A 10,629-nucleotide genomic window follows, 5' to 3' on the forward strand; every position below is an offset into this window, starting at 1 on the left:
TCTTCAGGGGCAGGGCCCGACAAGCCTAGTGCTTCTCCCTAGCCCTTTTCGGACAATTGGACAATGCTGCAACTGTACTTGAGGTAACAGCAGTCGCATCTTTTCACCTGCGCAGCTCGATCTCTCAGTGGCGAGGAGTAACGCGTGGGAGGCTCACGCTGCCCCCGACACTTCCTGATTCTACTGCGCAGGCGCACCAACCGACCTGTAGGAGTCGCTGTCCACAACGCCCGATCCCCACCCATCAGTTTCCCACCCCCTAATACGGCCAATGTGTATTAGTACGGACGACCAGCTAAACTGAAAGCAAATGTGGAGCGCTGGGCTCGAACTGACAAGCCCAGCGTCTCCAGCATTTCGTGGCGAGTGCCTTGCCCACTACGCCACGTAGCCGCCCACCATATTTTATCTATTTATTACTAAAAGATTTGCACTACATTTCTACCTCAAACTACCTTTTTGCATTTTGTACTTTAGTTTTGTATATTGTATATTTTGTATAGTGTTTGGTCTTTATTCTTATAATTTTACACTTTTTTACTGTATGAAGCACAATCTCAGAAGGCTGATTGATTGATTGATTGAACATTTTATTAACAGATTGCAGAATGGGTACAATACAGTACAGCTCAACCCACCCCCTCCTAATGTACAGTCTCCTCCCCATCATATGTATATACTCTCTGTCAGGATCTATGGGTAACAGTACTGTATATTTGCATATCATATGTCACAAATGTAACAGTACTATATACCTGTGTATGTCATGTATGTCCCTATGCCATAAATGTCATGATGTCATGTATGTTGTGTACGTCATAAATGTCACTATGAATTGAAAATGGGGGACCCTGATGTAAACAAGACAAACGTCTTTCTCTGGTCTGCATCCCCTTAACAATTGTGTGTATTGAGCCGTACTGTATTGTACCCATTCTGCAATCTGTTAAATAAAGTTTCCATTCATTCATTCATTCATTCATTCATTCATTCATTCATTCATTCATTCATTCATTCATTCATTCACAGAACCAAGCAGTTCACTGGAATGTACATGCACCGTATATATGTGACGAATAAAACAAAACTTTTTTTTTTAAACTCAATTTTTATTTGCATTTATATTCACAAACATACAAATAATAACATCTTTGATTGTCAATCTTCCACCGTTTGGTTTTTCAGGTTACACAGACAGTGTATATCGCCCTTATACAGGCCTAAACCATGAAGAGAAAATAAAAAAATACAAAAATATCGTTCTTGCAGAAAGAAGAGTATATACAATTATTGACCAAGTCATTCTTTGAATAGTAATCGCACATTCGTTGATCTGTACAAAATCCAATGACGATATGTATATCTTCCTTGAACAGGGATATATAGAAAAGTTTTTACCTCAGTTTACCTTGCATTTTGTTTTACATACATATATACCCCATCATCCTTGGCTATTAATCCCACATCAGTTGATTTCCCAGATATTTGGTACTAATACTTAGTGTATGTCGTCCTTAAACCATCATATCAAATTATAATACTTGCTCTAAAAAAAATTAAATTCTGACTCAGGTAAATATGCGCGTCATGGGTCCAGGGACCCTCCTTGAACCTCCTTCCTCCTGTATCCTTCTATTTCCTTTAAACCTCCCTTTTCTTCTAGTACAATATTTTTGTTGGGTTTTTCAGTACACATTTCAGGTTTTCATTGTAGTCAGTTATTCTTAATTCCTTTTCTCCACAAGATTATACATATACCCACATACCCCCCTCCCCCCTCCCCTTTTCTCTCTCTTAGCATCTTTGGTTTTGTTTTTACTGTTCTCATACAGAAATAATATGTACATTCATTTGTACCTCCATTAGAATAGCTCGTACACAAATATAAATAATTGAAAAGAGGAAAAGAAAATGTACATAAAAATGAAAATAAATAAAAAATAAATGACATCTTTACAACACCTTCACTGACGTGTCTCCGGTCTCTCCCGGGGTCCGGGTCACGGCTGACCGCGGGAGAGAGCGGGGGGACTCATCCTATAGCAGCCCTCCTATATCTTCCCTTCTCAGATATTCATTAAATGGTTTCCATATATCCTCGTAAATCTCTATATTGTTCCTGAGGATATACGTTATTCTCTCCATAGACATGCATTGTGCCATGTTTTTAATCCAAGCACCGATTGTGGGTGCGTCTATTTTCTTCCAATTGAAAGCTATTGTTCTTTTTGCCTGTAGTATAGCAAAATCAATCAATTTAAATTGTTTGGTTCTCAGGTTCAGATTTATTGGATATAAATGTAACAATATCATTTTGGAGTCTAGTGGGATATTCACTGACAGGATATCTTTGTATCCTTGGTACATTTAAAGCACCTATCTGGTGTGTTGCTGTTGTATTTATTCAATTTGACAGGGGTTATATAAGTCCGCATCAGCCATTTGTATTGAAGTAGTTTTAAGCTAGTGTTGGCTGTTTGTGTCTGAGCCTCCTCGCATGCTCTGTTCCAGTCCTCGTTTGAGATCTCCTCTCCCAAGTCCAGCCTCCATGACTCCAATCTAGATAGTGACGTCTCGTCTGAACCAGATATAATCCAGTTATAGAACATTGATAACAGGCCTTTGCTGTTGCAGTTCTTGATGATAATTTTTTCTAAAGATGAAAGTGTAGGAATTGCCAGTGACTGGTTTTGCTGAGAGGAAATGAAACTTCTCAGTTGCAAGTATTTAAAAAAATGCTTCCTTGGGATGTTGTGTTTTATTGATAGTTCCTCAAAAGGTATCAAGACCCCATCTTTGTAAAGGTCAGATATTTGACTTATTCCTTCTTTTGCCCATAGTTTGAATCCGGCATCCAGTTTGCCTGGTTTAAAAGAGACGTTTCCCCAGATTGGGCTGAATTGCGACATGGAGTTGTTTATTTTCATACATTTCTTTACCTCATACCATATATTAATCATGTTGAGCACTATGGGGTGTGTAGTATGTTTTCTTAAATATTTTGGCTCAGCTGAATACATGTATAAATGTAGTGGTAGTTGCATTGGGTATGCTTCCACTCCCATCCATGATGGTGGTTCTTCCTTAGAAAAATAAAACATTACAGTTCTCAATTGTGCAGCCAGGTAATACCAATGAAGGTTAGGACAGGTCAACCCCCCTGCATCGAATGGAAGATACAACAGAGATAGGCGGACTCTAGGACATTTCTTGCGCCATATAAATTTTGAGATGAGAGACGCAATCTTTCCGAAAATTTTTACCGGTGGTGCCAGAGGGATATTTTGAAATAAGTATAGGAACTTTGGTAGTATGGACATCTTTAGTATGTTTATCCTCCCTATCACAGAGATGGGCAAGAACATCCATCTCTCTATGGATTTGAATACAGAGTCTATCATAGGTTCATAGTTTATTGATGCTATATTTTCTATTTGGGGTATTATTTTGATGCCCAGATAGGTGAAGCTATTCGAGAGCTTGAAAGGAAATTCTTGTTGGTTTTTCTCTCGTTATCATTAAGCAGCATAAGTGATGATTTTGAGGCGTTTAGTTTATATCCAGAGATACTACCGAACTGATCAATTATATCGAGCAGTGCAGGTATCGATGTATCTTGGTTTTTTAGGAACAAAATGACATTGTCCGCAAAAAGGGCTATTCTGTGATCGTTATTACCGATTTCAATCCCATGTAGCTGTCTGTTAGCCCTGATTGCTATTGCTAACGGTTCGATAGCTAAAATGAACAGGAGCGGTGATAAGGGAGAGCCTTGAGGGCAACCCCTGGTGATATTAAAGGGTTTAGATGTCACTTCGTTTGTTAGTACCTCAGCTACAGAGTTTAGGTGTAGTAATTTGATCCAGTTACAAAAGTTATTTCCAAATCCAAATCGATCAATAACATCAAAAAGATAAGCCCATTCCACCCTATCGAAGGCCTTCTCCGCATCGAGCGAGAGAAGACCTGTGTCCCTCTCTCCTTTTTGGTTGTATAGGATGTTGAAGACCCCTCTAACATTGTGAAATCCCTGTCTCCCTTTTATGAATCCATTTTGATCATCTCCCACTATCTCTGGAAGTACGTTCTCTATTCTTTTGGCCAAGATTTTACTAAGGATTTTGGTGTCGTTGTTTATCAAACTTATAGGACGGAGGTTCTCGCATTTAGTATTGGTTTTGCCTGGTTTTGGGAGCAGGATAATCAGGGCCTCTTTCATTGATGCGGGTAAGTAACCATTTTCAAAGGATTCTAGGTACATCTCAAAAAGGGGGGTCACTAATTTATCTTTAAAGTGTTTATATAGGTCAATTGAGAGGCCGTCTGGTCCCGCTGTTTTTCCAGGTTTTAATGCTCCTATGGCCTCTGATATCTCTGTTATGTTTAATTGTTCATCCAGGTTTTTTTTTCTTTCTTCAGAGATTTTGGGGATGTTAAGGTTATCAAGAAATGTAGTTTGTGTAACTTCACTAATGTTATATTCTGAGCTATATAGTTTTTCATAAAAGGTTCTAAATGTTGTGTTAATCTCTAATGGATCGATTATATTATTTCCATTACCGTCCTCTATGTTAGTGATTGTCCTCTCAGTCTGTTGTTTTTTGATGCGCCATGCAAGGAGTCTACCAGGTTTTTCTCCTTGGTCGTAATAGTTCTGTTTTAGCCTCATCACATTTTCAGCAGCTTTATCATATGTTATCTCGTTATATTGAGTTCTGAGTATTAATAATTGTTTTGAAATGAGATGTTCGTTCTGTCCTTTCTGAAACCTTTCATTCTCAAACATTTTTATTTTGGATTCCAGATCTCTAATTTCTTTCGTTCTTTCTCTTGTCGTTCTACTTGTGTAGCTTATAATTTGACCTCTAATATATGCCTTGAAGGCTTCCCATCTAATTGTGGCTGACGTTTGATTCGTGTTAATTTCAAAGTATATATCAATTTGTTCTCCCAAGAAAAGTAAAAATGTTGGATCTTTCATCCATTTTGTTTGAAATCTCCATTTATGAGGTTTGTGTATCAGTTTTGGTTCCACATATACCATAGATACAGCTGCATGGTCTGATATGACTATGCTGTTGTGTTTACATCCTCTAATGTTAGGTAGTAGTTCTGTTGATATCAGAAAGTAGTCTATTCTGGAGTAACTTTTGTATGTACTCGAATAACAGGAAAATTCTTTCTTTGATGGATTTAGGTGCCTCCATATATCCAGTAGGTTCAGCTCTTTTATAAAATAGTGTAGTGTTTTCCTGCATCTTGTGTGGGTGTTATCCACTCCGAATGATCTATCTTCCTTTGGGTCGAGGGTGCAGTTAAAGTCCCCAGCGATAATATATTTGCCTGGTAGTGTTGAGATTTTTAGAAATAGGTTATTATAGAAGTTAACGTCATCATTATTTGGTCCATATACGTTGATTAGATTGAGGTGTTCAGAGAGAAGGCGACCTCGTATAATCAAGAATCTACCGTTAGGATCCTTTATCACCTCTTCAATTTGGAATGGGATAGACCTGTGTATTAGTGTCATTACACCTCTAGCATTGGTAGAGTATGATGTTGAGAAGACCTGTCCTGGCCACCTCCGTTGTATTTTAGGTGTGTCGTTCGCTAATAAGTGTGACTCCTGTAAAAACACAATCTTGGCTTTTAGTTGTTTTATCCTGTTCATAACTTGTTTTACTTTAGTAAGCTTTTGAAGGCCTCTGCAGTTCCATGAGATATATTCAATTAAGGTATCTGCCATTTTGCATTAGTAAAACAAAACTTGAACTTTAAACTTCTTATTATCACAACTCCAACGGTCTTGCACAATATTGACACAGATAGGTGGGGTAACGTTAGGTTATGACTATAACCAAGTTCTGTTAGTTAGGGGCGATGCTTGGCATCGCCTTCTGCACTATCTCGCGTACGTGCACGCGTACTGAATAAACCACAAATGTACCTCTAATACCAGTATTAGTCTGACCACACCCCTCATCAGCTTACCTTCATAAGCAGGTGTGTGGTCACCTGCTCTCCTCCTTCCCAAGCTTTCACCACAAGGTGAGGACAAGGGCTGCAGCGGCGTCCGATGCCAAGCATCGCCCCTAACTAACAGAACTTGGTTATAGTCATAACCTAACGTTCTGTATCGTTAGTGGCTTAGCTTGGCATCGCCTTCTGCACAAGGGAGGCCAAGCGGAGCCACTTGGCTGACAAATACACCCCGCTGACAGCCCCCCAAAACCATCAGAACAGGGAGGGCCGAGCCCCCCCGACCCCCCCTAATGGAGGGTAGCCCCCCTATTAGGGACGTCACGGGAGGGCGACGGACCCGACCGTGCGAAGAGGCACTCAAGCAACTCAACGCACAGGGTGAGCAGACCGTGGCTTGACCCACGACTACACACACGCACAACCCGCATGCCACCCGGGAACGAACGGAGGAACAACCTCGTTACTGCCCCCAGAATCACGGGGTCAAGGGCAAACCCAACCCCGTGGCAAGGCCGTAGCAGCGGAGCACGAAGGAAGACCCAGACCCACCAAAAGGACTGGACTCCCTGGAATGGGGGCCCGGAGAAGTCCATGATGCCAGCATCAAGACCCCACCAGGTGGGCACGTAGTGCCCCGCCCCCCACATCGCCAGCGTATTCGGACAAAGGCCCCTCAGTTACTGCACCTGGTATTCCCAGGCGGAACCAACCAGGCCAGTAAGCCGAGCGGGCCCCGTCCCCCCAATAGTACACCGCCTGGCACACTGACCCTGCAGAATAGGCAGTCAGCATGGCCGTAAGCACACAAAAAAGGTTAACCAACGGAAGCAGGCAGCGCACCGGGGAAAAACCAGGCAACAGGCTGTTAACCCTAGCCTGGAGACTGCGGACGAGACAGGCGCCAGAGGGGACAGCTGAACACAGCCGCCCCGGCGGAAGGAGCGTAAGCTGGCGGTGTTGCATGACCAAGCCTCCATTTAACAACCCCCACCCAGAGGGGTCGAGGCAGAGAAGGCTGACACGATTGGCAGACGTCATGAACGTGCAGGGGCACCCTCAACCGGTGAACCCGGGAGTTGACACTGCTCCAACACACCAGGGAATCAACCACCTCGGTGTTACCCAATGCGGTGGTTGTTCCTATAACCCCTCAAGAAAAAACTCCAAAACACACCTGCGGGTATACACCGGCTATACCGCAGTACAAGTGTTTCAGTTTCCAAAAAGGGTTAACCCAGGCCTACGGGTCGCAAACATCACTTCGGACCGGGCCTGGCGGTACGGGAAGCACAGGGTCACCAGAGGAGGTCAAAAAACCACCCCCACAGGCCCCTCTTCGCCATGCGTGAGAGAGGAGCGAAAAACAATGGAGAACCAGCCCCTAAGCACACCGTACCTGGTATTCCCCGGCGGTCTCCCAACCAAGTACTAACCAGGACCAACCTGTGTAGCGGCCGAGATCCGACGAGATCGAGCGCGTACAGAATGGCATGGCTGTAAGCCATGACGACAGTGCTGAGTAAAAACATACCCAACCAGGGTCTCCATAGCGCTTAACCCTGTGACACCCAGACCGACCTGGCATTTTTCCCCCTGAAAAAAGCCCAAGTCCCTCAGGGTACCAGAACAGCAGATCTGCATCCCCGGCGGACAACGGGTTCAACTGATCTGGACCAGCGTGACCAGAACCAGTCCCGTGCCCTAACCACGCCGACATGCCCCAGGAAAAGGGCAGATATGCGTGTTGATCTTAACATGAAAAGAAGGCGCCACCCAGACGTCGGGACGAACCGCGCCTGGTGGCCCACCCCAAGGGCGTGAGACCCCACTACATATGTTCAGATCCATCCCGTCATCATCCCCCAGACATGAACGAGGATCCGTCGACAACCCACCCAGGTCATGGGATGTGGTCGCCGGAAGAGGAAAAACCCCCATCTCAGTTGCTTTATAAAAACGCTGTTTCAACCACAAGCAACTAAGGCGTGCCAGTCAATCGCCTGTTTACAGCGAGCTAGCACTATACGTGCGTCGGGACACACCCCCATCAATGAACAGGCTATTTAGACCTGCCATTGAATCCCCAAGGCGCCCAGGGGAACGACAAGAGGGGTGTGACACTCCCTAACTCCAACACTTCTGGAATAGAAAGAAGGAAGCATCAACAGTATGTATCCCAGTCTACACAGCCGGGGTAAAAAATGTTCACATTTTTACATCCCACCACCCTCCCATAGGAAAGAGACGGGGATCCCCAGAGAGACTTCCCACGCGAGCTGTACAGATTGAAAAGAATATATTGCACCTTGAGCCATGTAAAAAACTGGTTTTAGGGCCTCCGGGGAAGAGGCACCGAACCCATACACACTCAATAAACGAATTGAATCGAATATACATACAATAGAAAAGGACCCTTCTAGAGGGTCCACTCACTTTGACAATCTGAGGAGGAAGGCTCTGTACTCTGATGGAGGCTTCCTCACATGGATCACATGGAAGAAGGAGTCCGAACTCACAGAAGGCCTGAGTAGGCGCTTGGTGAGGAGGAGCCCTGACCACCCCCCCTGAAAACAGATCCATCACATGGACCTGAACAGCACACGGAAGTCCTACCAACAGAGACGCGCACGGTGACGTACTCTATGGCGGGGGAATTCCTGCGGTGCACACGCCCAATATACCAGGCCGTGGGACCAGGAACTCCCTCCCCCCCCCCCCCCCCCCCCCCCCGTAACGTGCCGAACCGCCACGTGACGGGAACCTTGAAGGACAGGGGGTGTACCCCTGACCGACAGAACAACGGGGAGAGGAAAGGTTACCAGTTCACCCCTTTACGACCCCACACCCATGATACGACGTAACGACAAAAAGAGAATATGACACAGTCATAGTCAACTCTATGAAGCGTTTCACAGCTCCACACAGCGCACGAGCTAACCTGCTATCTGATTTTTACTAAGGAAAAACACAGAATAGAGAGGGCTCTAAGAACCCCGGTCCAACATACACATGTGCTTCTGTGGTCAGTACAACCCAGTTGTAGGTCACATGACACACACAACCCATCATCATCACAATGAGAGAATACATCATTCTTGATTAGTATCGACCACAGGCCTTGCTAAGCACACATGACAGCAACCAAACCAATTTCCCTTTAGGAAATAAGTTTCTCCAGCAGATTTAGCACAACCTCAGCAATCAAGCTGAGAGTTACATCGTATCCCTACCACACAAAAGACACAATTAATGCACAACATGTCTGATAGGAGGTGATAAAGTCCCCAGGGAACCGGGGGGGGAAAAACACAATCCTCCTATTTTACCCTCAATACGGCCAGTTAAAACAGGAAAACCTGTTAATGTGTGAACTCACTGTCCATTGTCATTACAGTCTGAGAAAGAACATTCTTTTACTCACTCGTCACCAAGCATAGCTTCATAGGTTAGTTGCCTTAGTAGTGAGTACACGGTACACATAAACACCATGATGTTTCTCACACAACAACCAGATCAATACATCACGACCTGCACGGAGAAGCTACTGCCAGTGACAAAAACAGCTCACACACAACCCGCAACGTATCTCAAATGCATTGCAACAACACACGTTTTGGGAAAAAAACACCGTCATTCACAATACATTTAGCAAGGTAAAACCAGAAGACGTGTTATGAGGGTCTGGCCAACCCCGTACCTGCCCGGAACGCAGATCAGCGAAGTGCAGTCATAAGCCACCGTAGAACACAGCCCTCTTTGTTGACGCAATCCCCGTCTAGGCTCAGGCAGGGTTGACGAACATCCCCTGTCAAAGATGACGTCGTGGTCAAGAGTGTAAAACATGTTAAAAATCAAAGCACGTTCAACAGAATAGCATCAAGCTAACGGCTGCTCCAACCGTTCGGGTGCTATCGCTTCCGCTCGCGAGACGCCGATCTACGACGCACGCGATCAGGAGCGAGCTCCCGGCGGCGCGCGAGAAGCCAAGCTACCCCGCGCCAGGCCACCGACCGGCTAACCGTAAGCTATGAACATGTAAACAATGACATAACACTCACCCAGACAGGCCGCCGTTCTGAACCCTCCTCACTTTTTAAGAGAAAAGAGAAAACAAGACGTCAACACCGCTTCACAACGGTGACATTAACACGTCCGGCGGAATCAGCACAGTACCAACTGGCCTGTATAGCTGACTTTGAACATGAATCTGCCGCTATCGCACATTACATGCACATATCCCCTCGTGAAGGAATACTCTCATTTGGATATGAAAGATGGGGTCTTAACACGGTGACAGAGAGAATCCACTCGTCCAGAACACACAGGGATCACCAGTGTCAATGGTCGCGGCCCACTAGTTAAAACTATAATGGTCGCCAGACCAAGGCCTTCTGTCGCCTAGACGGCTAAACAAAGGACCCTAGCCTGGGGCCGGTTTCCATAAACTTTGTCTAGTAGCCCCCATAGCACTAACAGACAAGTGGAGCCCGCCAGCAAACACTACTCACCCAACCTGGAACGCACCGCTCCTCACAACAGCGGCATGTCCGACAGTTCAGCTGTGGCCTGACAGGTTTCACCCCAACAAACACAGCAAGGAACTGCAGTTGAGAAGCATGCAGCGGCGTGCTCCCAATACGAAAACCG

Source organism: Notolepis coatsorum (assembly GCF_963971535.1).
Source record: "Notolepis coatsorum genome assembly, chromosome: 19".
Lineage (NCBI taxonomy): Eukaryota > Metazoa > Chordata > Actinopteri > Aulopiformes > Paralepididae > Notolepis > Notolepis coatsorum.